We start from the raw sequence: 10,908 nt of genomic DNA, 5'->3' as shown, positions 1-10,908 counted from the left end.
AGTACCATGTTCTGCACATGTTAAGTGCTTAATAAATACCATTGGTTGATTGATTCCTTAATCTTTGCCTATTTGGAAAAGTAAACTCATAATGTCATCCTCAGCATTCACATGTGCCTCTATTTATTTTTGCATTTATTCAGTTGATTGACTGATGCTTGCTTTAATTGTTAGAGTCCCTGTTCTTTTATTTTACTTATTTTACATTACAATTGTATCCACTTTTCTGGGTTTGGAATGCAGCCTGGGGAGAGGGGGAAGAATAACCAATGGGAGACTCAAACATGTTTTACGCCATGGCTGAGTATGTGGTCCCCACATCTCCCATGCAAACCAATGGTGGTCTCTGGATAGACTATTTGGTGATGTGCTATCCTCACTTGTAACTCAGTGTGTAGGTGCCTAGTAAGACTGGTTACAGAAAACAATCCAGGAAGGTTTGAAAGGATACAGGGCAACAGAGTAGGGGGAAAAGGCAGAAAATTGGAAAAAAAAAGATATGAACTTGATAGTACAGTGATCCCGAGAAGAGTAGCAGATGTGGCCACCACTCTGAATTCTCAAAAGCCACTTGTCCCAGGTCCAACCTTGCATGACAATATCCAGATTGTAGTTTTCAAATGCCTTCATTTTACACAGGTTCAGTGCATTAGGAGAGACGAACAGGGCTCATTATTTGGAAGAATTGAGGAGATACCTTAGGTTGAGGGTATTTCGTTTTTCTGTGAATTAGTGTTCATCTTCAGTTTTTCCTGGAAAGGCCAATCGATCTTCTTCTTCAGTCTGTCTTCAGAGGTCCAGTCAAGTTGAACCTGGAAGAACATATGGACTCTCTTAACTGATGGGAGGGCCATCTGGAGCCAGGGAAATGTTTCTGCAGGGCCTCACTCTCCCCATTCACACAATGGAGAGACACAAGTGGGGAAGAAGAAAAGAAAAGCAAAAACTGATAGTCTCAGCAGGCGCAATAATATAATCACCTATGCGGATCTGTGCAAATGATTCATTTCTATTCTCCTGCGTTTTGAAAGGCAGAAAAGTTAAGTTACCTCAGGTAAGCATATGGAATCACTGGTGGATAAACCTGCAAATATGCAGATGGTCTTACCATTTCCCTCAGTTGAGATGAATTTCTGACTCCTCAAAATGTGGGCAGTTACTCTTGAGATCCTCTGAAACATGAGCTACATTTAGATTTGTCCAACCCCCAAATCCCAGAGTGAAACCATATAAGGAGAGGATTGAAGCTTTGATTAAGCTGCCCCCTGCCCTTATGCATATTTAAGATTTGTGCATATGCACGCAAGATACCAATATGTTACATTGCATATAATGCCTTTGCCTTCCATTGAAGGCTTTCTTAAAAGAGACAGATACCTGATAATGCAGAAACTTTCACTTTAGTATCGGGTGAAGTTTCTGTGCCAAACATTCTTCCTGTTGACGTAAGGTCCACCTCTGCTCTCTCCACCACTGCCTTCTCCTCACCTTGCCATCTTTGAGCTTTGAGCTACCTTTGAGCTACTAGTAAAGCAATCGTGCTTGCATCCTCCACATCCCAAACTCACTTACTTAACCCCATGCAATTCACTTCCCACCCTCCACCCAGATCGATCTAGTACCTCCCACCAGCAGGGATGTGCTTCTGCCTAGAAGCAGCATGGTTTAGTGGATAGAGCATGGGCCTGGGAGTCAGAAGGTCATGGGTTCTAATCCCGGCTCTGCCTCTTGTCTGCTGTGTGACCTTGGGGAAGTCACTTCACTTCTCTATGCCTCAGTTACCTCATCTGTAAAATGGGGAGTGATACTCTGGGACCTACATGGGACAGAGACTGTGTCCAACCCCATTTTCTTGTATCCCATCCCAGTGCTTAGTACAGTGCCTGGCACAAAGTAAGCACTTAACAGATACCTTGAGGATGATGATGATGATGATGATTACTTACCTTTCCCTGTGTTGCATCTCTACTTTCAAGTATGGCCTGACCTGGGGGACAATGTAAGAACAGAGCAGGAGGAGGGTACGAGAGGTGGGCAGTGGCAGTCCCTTAACAGACCTCCTTTTCCACTGTGGCCACTTCTCTCCCCTCATACTGCCCTATCTGGTCCTGAGCCCTCCACTCAGCCTGGCCCAGAAAATGGGGCTGCAAAGTCGGCGAGGAGAGGGAGCAGACAGAGCAAAGATTGTGGGGTGACCTTAAGTTTTAGCATAAAACATTTTTAAAATGTGAGGTGGTCTGTGAATGCTGACTCAGCCTGGCAGGGGTGGGGGAACCAGAGGGATTGCAAGAAGGCAAGAGTGAGTTCAATGTGCAGGGAGGAAGAACAGGAAAGCCATAATTTCCCCAGGGTTTAGCACACTGCTCTGCACAGAGTGAGTGCTCAATAAAAACCACTGATTGATTATTTGATTGATTCCAGTAGCTCAAAGAGTGGGAAGGTGATGCAGGGTGAGGAAGAGAGGGGCAGGGAAGGAGAGGGTGTGTCTTATTGGCCACAGGCAGATCCACAAATCAGTCAAGCAATCATATTTACTGAAGAGTTATTGAGTGTAGCCCACTGATCTAAGAACCTGTGAGGGTAAAATTTAATAGAATTGTAAGTGGATTCTCTGCCCACAAAGAGCTTACAGTCTAGAGGGGGAGACATACATTGAAATAAAATACGGATAGGTATGAGTGCTGTGGAGCTGAGGGTGGAGTGAACACAGGGTACAAATTTAAGTTCAAGGGCGATGCAGAAGGACACAACACAAAGAGGGGACACCACTTCATCAAGAAGCAAAGAATGTCTCCAGGCTGTCTTGGAAACCTGAGAAGACTGTCAAAGCCCTTAACACTTCCAGGGCATACTTATAGCCTTCCTTTGAACTTAGCGATATGTGTTTTTTCCAATTGTACCTCCAAGAAATGATTTTAACTCTTCTGTTCATAAATACTTTTATGTCTCTCTTCCCCATTAGAGTGTAAGCTCATTATGCTGGAGGAATGTGTCAATTACTCTGGTGTTTACAAATGCTTAGTACAGTGCATTACAGCCAGCTGGTGGTCAATCAACGTGATTATTAGCACTGTGTTACTGGCTTCAAAATACACCAAAGTTTCAACCCACAAGGCGGCAATATTTTCCAACAGGTTTAGACTGTGAAATACTTAGCATGTAGAACACTGAAAATCTAATCAAAGGCTAAAAACAGGGAGTCACAGGAGATATACATTCAACTGTCAGTGGTCTTGTTTACATCATGAAACTGGTTATTCACTGTATTAAAGCAAAAAGGCTATTGCTGATGATATTTGCAATACAAAGGAGTTTGCAACAGCGAAAGTTATTCCCTATAGGAATAACAATAGTACTGGAATGGAATAATACGCCTCTCAGTGGAGTGTTGTTGCCAAATATTCACTGAATTCCAAACTACTGAAAAGAAGTAGAATGTGATTTGGTTTGATTTAACCTTATTCATATATTAGTTCTCATAAATTGTTTTACAAAGTAGAGCAATAGAAGATGAACTGCTAGTGAAGTGTCAATTTAGACAGACACGTACGTGTGCATACAAACACACACACACACACACACACACACACAGCTGTCCATCATGGCTTTGACTACCATCTCTACGCAGATGACATGCAGATCTACATCTCCGCCCCTGTCCTCTCTCCCTCCTTTCAGGCTCGCATCTCCTCCTGCCTCCGGGATGTCTCCACCTGGATGTCGGCCCGCCACCTAAAACTCAATATGAGCAAGACTGAGCTCCTCATCTTCCCTCCCAAACCCGGTCCTCTCCCAGAATTCTCTATCACCGTGGATGGCACGACCATCCTTCCCGTCTCTCAGGCCCGCGATCTCGGTGTCATCCTTAGCTCGTCTCTCTCGTTCACCCCACACATCCTATCCGTTAACAAGACCTGCCGGTTTCACCTTTACAATATCGCCAAGATCCGCCCTTTCCTCTCCACCCAAATGGCTACCTTACTATTACGGGCTCTCGTTATATCCCGGCTAGACTGTTGTGTCAGCCTTCTCTCTGATCTCCCTTCCTCCTCTCTCGTCCCGCTCCAGTCTATTCTTCACTCCGCTGCCCGGCTCATCTTCCTGCAGAAATGATCTGGGCATGTCACTCCCCTTCTTAAACAACTCCAGTGGTTGCCTATCGACCTCCGCTCCAAACCAAAACTCCTCATTCTAGGCCTCAAGGCTCTACATCACCTTGCCCCGTCCTACCTCTCCTCCCTTCTCTCTTTCTACCGCCCACCCCGCATGCTCCGCTCCTCTGCCGCCCACCTCCTCACCGTCCCTCGGTCTCGCCTATCCTGCCGTCCACCCCTGGGCCACGTCCTCCCGCGGTCCTGGAACGTCCTCCCTCCTTACCTCCGCCAAACTGATTCTCTTCCCCTCTTCAAAACCCTACTTAAAACTCACCTCCTCCAAGAGGCCTTCCCAGACTGAGCTCCTCTTCTCCCTCTACTCCCTCTACCACTCCCCCTTCACCTCTCTGCAGCTAAACCCTCTTTTCCCCCTTTCCCTCTGCTCCTCCCCCTCTCCCTTCCCATCCCCTCAGCACTGTACTCGTCCGCTCAACTGTATATATTTCCATTACCCTATTTATTTTGTTAATGAATTGTACATTGCCTTGATTCTATTTAGTTGCCATTGTTTTTATGAGATGTTCTTCCCCTTGACTCTATTTATTGCCATTGTTCTTGTCTGTCCGTCTCCCCCGATTAGACTGTAAGCCCGTCAAACGGCAGGGACTGTCTCTATCTGTTGCCGACTTGTTCATTCCAAGTGCTTAGTACAGTGCTCTGCACATAGTAAGCGCTCAGTAAATACTATTGAATGAACCTACCTGTTGCATAACCTTAGGCAAGTTAATTTAACTTCCTTGTGCCTCAATTTCCTCATCTATGAAATGAGGATTGAATGCCTGATCTCTGCTAGGGAAGAAAAGGATTAATATTGAAATGCCCCTCCCTGATAGGGATGTTTCCTGATGAAGGAGGAACACAGCAGGATTAGGTGAAAACTATTAGAGAGACCTTGAGAAAATACCCAGAGAGACTGACTGGTTCCAATTAGAAATTGATGAGAAACTCCCGCTGAGATGAGTGACCTATTAACTGGCCTGTGTCCTCATCACGACTACCGGACATGCTCAGAGGCAAATAAGACCATTTTTATGTAGTGGGAGAGTCATTAGAATGATCACTTCAAGCCCGTGTAAAACATAAGTGCACGCAGAACCTGGACAGTAGGCTGTGTGGTTGGAAAAGGAGGTGATCAACTTCAGTTGGCTCTCTAGGTGACTGCTGAAAACAGCAGGGAATAAAATGTGGGCCCAAGGGCAGCTCATCAGCCTTTCCTGCGAACGAGTCTTGAGGTTTCAGTTGGTCTTCCAGCATGCAGGGAGAAGGGCTCTGCCAAGGATGAGGGGATGAGGACCATGCAGTTATAATAATAATAACTGTGGCATTTGTTAAGCACTTACTAAGTGCCAGGGTGGATACAAACAAAGCAGGTGGGACACAGTCCCTGTCCCACATGGGGGTCACCCTCTCAAACCCCACTTTACAGAGGAGGTATCTGAGGCCCAGAGAAATTGAAGTGACTTGCCAAAGGTCATACAGCAGACAAATGGCAGAGCCAGAATTAGAACACATGACCTATTCAGGTCTATCCATATAGTGGTTGTTCCTTGCCATTGGATAACTGAAGGGGCTCCAGCTCAAAGCCTGAATCCCTCTGGCATCACTTGCATATGGGGAACAGGAGGCAGAGTCACTTGGAGTCTTATCTAACATTCTCCAACCCTCTAAGACGGGTGAGCCCCATAAGGGAAAAGGTCTGCATCTGATCTGATTGCTTCTTCTGCAGTGTTTAGTGAACTGCTTGGGACATAGTAAGTGCCTGACAGATACCACAATGATTATAATTAACATAGCAATTAGGATTACATCACCTGGGGGATTTCTCTTCATTTTAAAAGTGGTGACTATGAAGACGTAGTAGCAATACGATTTATTTAGTGCTTACTATGTGCTGCAAAACACTGTGCTGAATGCCATACTGCCCGACAGTGGTTGCCAATCAGAGAGCTGACTGAGTTGTGACACCTCCCCCAGAGCAGCAGCTTTCCACTCTAAATATTTTAAAAGTAAATTCCTTTGCCTGTCCTCTTAAACAAGTCCGATCCAGTTTAAGATGAATGAACACAAATCCAGTATCCTCTGAAATATACTGTGGTATCTAAACTTCCTTCTGTCATTTACAAGCAGCATGGCACAGTGGAAAGAGCCCGGGCTTGGGAGTCAGAGGTTGTGGGTTCTAATCCCCACTCTGCCACCTGTCAGTTTTGTGACTTTGGGCAAGTCACTTGACTTCTCTATGCCTCAGTTCCCTCATCTGTAAAATTGGGATGAAGACTGTGAGCCCCATGTGGACAACCTGATGACCCTGTATCTACTACCCCAGCGCTTATTACAGTGCTCGGCACATAGTAAGCACTTAACAAATGCCATCATTATTATTATTATTATTGTGGGGTCACTAAGGTGGACATGGATTCAGTAAAATCTTTCAATCCTTGTGGGCACTAAATGGTACCTCCACTGCTGGCAAAAATGATGCCCAGGTCCCTTTTAAGCAACAGCTGAAGTTCATTATCATTTATCAGCCAACTCTGCGACCCCACTGTGACCTTGGGTTTCAACGTGATACAGTACCCGTAGTCTTTACAGCATATTAGGTAGGAAATATTCCTACCAAAACGCTCTACTGCTTGGTTTCCTTTAACAAAAACGTTTTGAGAGCAATAACTGTGGTGTTTGTTAAGCACTTACTTAAGTGCTGGGCTAAATACAAGATAATCAGGCTAGACATAGTCCCTGTCCCATATGGGACTCACAGTCTAAATCCTCATTTTACAGATGAGGCAACTGAGGCCCAGAGAAATGAAGTGACTTGACCAAAGTCACACAGCAGACAGTGGCAGAGCGGTGATTAGAACCCAGGTCCTTCTAACTCCCAGGCCCTCATGCTCTGTTCATTAGGCTATGCTGCTTCTCTTAAGTAACAGTCCAGTATCCTGCTCAATCTGCACATCAAAAAGCAAGCAGTTTGGAATGACTGGGTTCCCCAGCTTGACTGGTTAAAGAGTTGGCATTTCCTTACCTGGGCTATTCCAAAGGTAAGATAATCAAGCAAAGGTATCTACTGGATGCCTACTATGCTTACTATACACAGAGCACTGTATTTAAGATAATCAAGCAAAGGTATCTACTGGATGCCTACTATGCTTACTATACACAGAGCACTCTATTAAGCATTTGGGAGAGTCCAATACAACAGATTTAATAGACAGGTTCCCTGCCCACAACAAACATACATTTTAGAGGGGGAGAGACACACTAATATAAATGAGTGAATTGCAGATATGCACAAAAATGCTGTGGAGCTGAGGGTGGGGTGAATACCAAGCGCCCAAAGGGTATAAGTCCTATTACATAGACAGTGCAAAGAAGATAAAGAGGAATTAATTCAGTAGGCTCCATGTTACTCATCCTATTTTATGGGTCTATATTTGAATGGCAACCACAGAGGTCAGTGAAACTTGTGCTGGAATCTGATTGTGATCTTTGACATTTTTCAACTCAACACTTTGTGACCATCACAGTCAACACAGCACTGTGAAGATCAAGATTGATCAAGACGCTCAAGCTTCTTGTGGGCAGGGAATAGAGACACCCCAAGTGCCTGCCTATTTTCTCTGTCGATCATACTAAACAGGTCACTTGGGGTTGTGCCTGGTGGACTTTATCCATGTGCTGCTATAACCAACCAAAAATTAACATATCGATCAATTCTATTTATTGAGTGCTTACCTTGTGCAGAGCATTGTACTAAGTTCTTGGGAGAATACAATATAGCAGAGTTGGTAGACACATTCCCTGCCCCACAGTGTGCTTATAGTCCAGATGGGGAGGTAGATATTAATATAAATACATATGGACATAAGTGCTGTGGGGGTGAGCGAGGGATGAATAAAGGGAGCAAATCCAAGTGAAAGGATGACATATCCAAGAACAACCACTGAGTCTTGATGTAATGAGACATCAAGGCACTGTGTGTCAGTGACATCAGCGATCATTCCCAAAGACAGGTGGAACAAGTTTAATATGAACAAGGGTTGGCATTATGGCACTGAACATAGCCAGGCTTTCTCAGGAGGGGCAGTGCTTAGAGAGGGGCTATATTTGTGGCATTTGTATTCGAGAAGCAGGATGACTTAATGGAAAGACCATGGGCCTGGGAGTCGGAAAACCTGGGTTCTAATCCCAGCTCTGCCACTTACCTGCTGTGTGACTTTTGGGAAGTAGCCTAACTTCTCTGTGCCTCAGTTGCCTCATCTGCAAAATGGGGATTCAATATCTCTTCTCCCTCCTATTTTGACTTTGATCCGCTTTGGGAAGTGATTGCCTTGTTTTCACCTCTGTGCTTAGTATGGTGCTTGGCACACCTAACAAATACCACAATTATTATTGTTATTTGTTAAGTGCTTTCTCTGTGCCTAGCCCTGTACTAAATGCTATGTGGATACAAGTTAATCAGATTGGGCACAGTCCTTGTCCCACAAGGGGCTCTCCATCTAAATTGGAAGGAGAACAGGTATTTAATCCTTATTTTACAGAAAAGAAAACTGAAGGACAGAAAAGTTAAATGACTTGCCAAGGGTCCACTTCAGGAAAGAGATGTCAAGTGGACTTTCTCCTGGAGAGACTTCATCCCTTCAAAGCAACACCCTTCAGGCACTGGATTTGAAATCAGACAGTCCTTGGTCACTGGCTTGCCATATCTGTCCAGAGGCTTAGGTGACTGATTGAAGTCCAGAAACCTGCCTTTAAAGCACCATGTTTACTCCTGTCATCCACTTTTATGTCCAAAAGTGATATAGAACAATGAAGGAAAACCAAAATCCTGTTAAGATCTAGATGGATGCATTTCAGTGGTACTAAAATCTGACAAGCTGGGAAACACAGGAGAGTTGAGTGCCTGGGCAGAGAGCAGGACAAACCTGGAGAGAAAAGCCCCAGACTACATGGGATTGGAAAGCTAAACAGCATTTCCTGCTCAATGAATGGGCCAGAGGTCAGTTTCTGAATATCAGAAAGGTTTATGGATGCACTCAAGGTCTAAATCAATTAATTGATCATGTTTATTGAGTGCAGAGCACTATAATAGTAGCGGAAGCAGTGTGGCTCATTTGAAAGAGCATGGGCTTGGGAGTCAGAGGTCATGGGTTTTAATCCTGACTCTGCCTCTTGCCAGCTGTATGACTTTGGACAAGTCACTTCACTTCTCTGTGCCTCAGTTACCTCATCTGTAAAATGGGGATTAAGACTGTGTGCCTCATGTGGGACAACCTGATCACCTTGTATCCCCCCTGGTGCTTAGAACAATGCTTCACACATAATAAGTGCTTAACAAATGCCATTATTATTATAGTAAGCACTTGGGAAAATTTAACACAACTACTGATAGGCCCATTCCCTGCCCACAAGAAGTTTATAGTCTGGAGAAGGGGAGTATAGTCTAGAGGAAGATTACTGTCTAAACAATGACATCTCAGAGGCTGTAGCAAAAGCAGGGACTTGGATTCAGAGGACTTGGGTTCTAATTTTGGCTTGGCCACTTGTCTGTTGTGTGACTTTGGGCAAGTCACTTAACTCCTCAGTGCCTCAGTTCCCTCATCTGCAAAATGGGGATTCAATTCCAATGGGGATTTTTCTTCCGACTTAGACCGTGAGCATCAAGTGGGATCTGGTTATCTTGTCTCTACCGCAGTATTTAGTACAGTGCTTGAAACATAGTAAGCATTTAACAAATGTCATAATGATAAGATCAACTGCTTGTTAGGTGTGAAAGGCCTTCAGACCACTGAAACATTGAGAGGTGCTGAGTGTTCAACTCACCCTCGGCTGATTCGCTCCTAACTTGAATTAGCAGCACAACGTAGAGTTCAAAGCAGTGTATGGCCATCAGGCTAGTTCAGTATCAGACTCTAAGAAAATGAAGGCACCTGCAACTCAACTTGTGAATTTACCATAACAATTCTAAGAAAGAACCCCATTTATGAGTACCATCATGAACCAAGACACTATCTACATAACAGCCATAAAGGATATGGGTACAGAAAAGTGACAGCACCGAGATTTTCTAAAATGTCAGTTAAGTACATTACTCCTCCACCTCAAAATCCCTCAGTAACTCCCCATTTCATATCACAAAAAAGCACAAACTCCTAAACATTAGCTTCAAGATACTCTACCACCTGCCTCTCATGCCCTCACTGTGGGTGTCCTTCAGAGTTCAGTTCTGAGTCTCCTTCTATTCTCCATCTACACCCACTCCCTTGGAGAACTCATCTGCTGCCACAGCTTCATCTACATCTGTACATGGGTACCTTCCAAATCCACCTCTCCAGTCCCAACCTCTCTCTCTCCTATCTCACATTTTCTCCTTCCTGAGGTCATCTCTACTTGGATGTTCTGCCAACACCTCAAACTTAACATGTCCAAAACACAACTCTTTGTCTTCCAACCCAATTGTCTTCCAACCCAAACCCTCTCTTCCCCACTCACTGTAAACACAATCACCCTCTCTGACTCACAAGTCTATAATCTTGGCATTAGCTTAGATTTAACTTTTTCATTCAACCTGCATATTCTGTCTGTTACCAAATCCCATCAGTTCAATATTCAAAACATTTCTAGAATCCATGCCTTCCCATCTATCCAAACAGCTTCTATGCTGGTCTAAGCATTTATTCATTCATTCATATTTATTGAGTGCTTACTGTGTGCAGAGTATTGTACTAAATGCTTGGAAAGTATAATTCAGCAATAA

The 10,908-nt window shown here is 44.3% G+C and overlaps 1 long non-coding RNA gene across 1 annotated transcript in view; it reads right to left on the bottom strand.

The window, feature by feature from the left end:
- Positions 1–610: 610 nt before the first annotated feature.
- LOC120638259 overlaps positions 611–10,908 on the bottom strand; it is a 28,524-nt gene continuing 18,226 nt past the window's right edge. Inside the window, exon 2 of the long non-coding RNA XR_005659826.1 lies at positions 611–812. This is a non-coding gene — a long non-coding RNA (uncharacterized LOC120638259). The remainder of the gene's footprint in view (positions 813–10,908) is intronic.

Source organism: Ornithorhynchus anatinus, chromosome 3 (genome assembly GCF_004115215.2).
Source record: "Ornithorhynchus anatinus isolate Pmale09 chromosome 3, mOrnAna1.pri.v4, whole genome shotgun sequence".
Taxonomy (NCBI): Eukaryota; Metazoa; Chordata; class Mammalia; order Monotremata; family Ornithorhynchidae; genus Ornithorhynchus; species Ornithorhynchus anatinus.
This window is presented reverse-complemented; position numbering and strand designations above follow the sequence as displayed.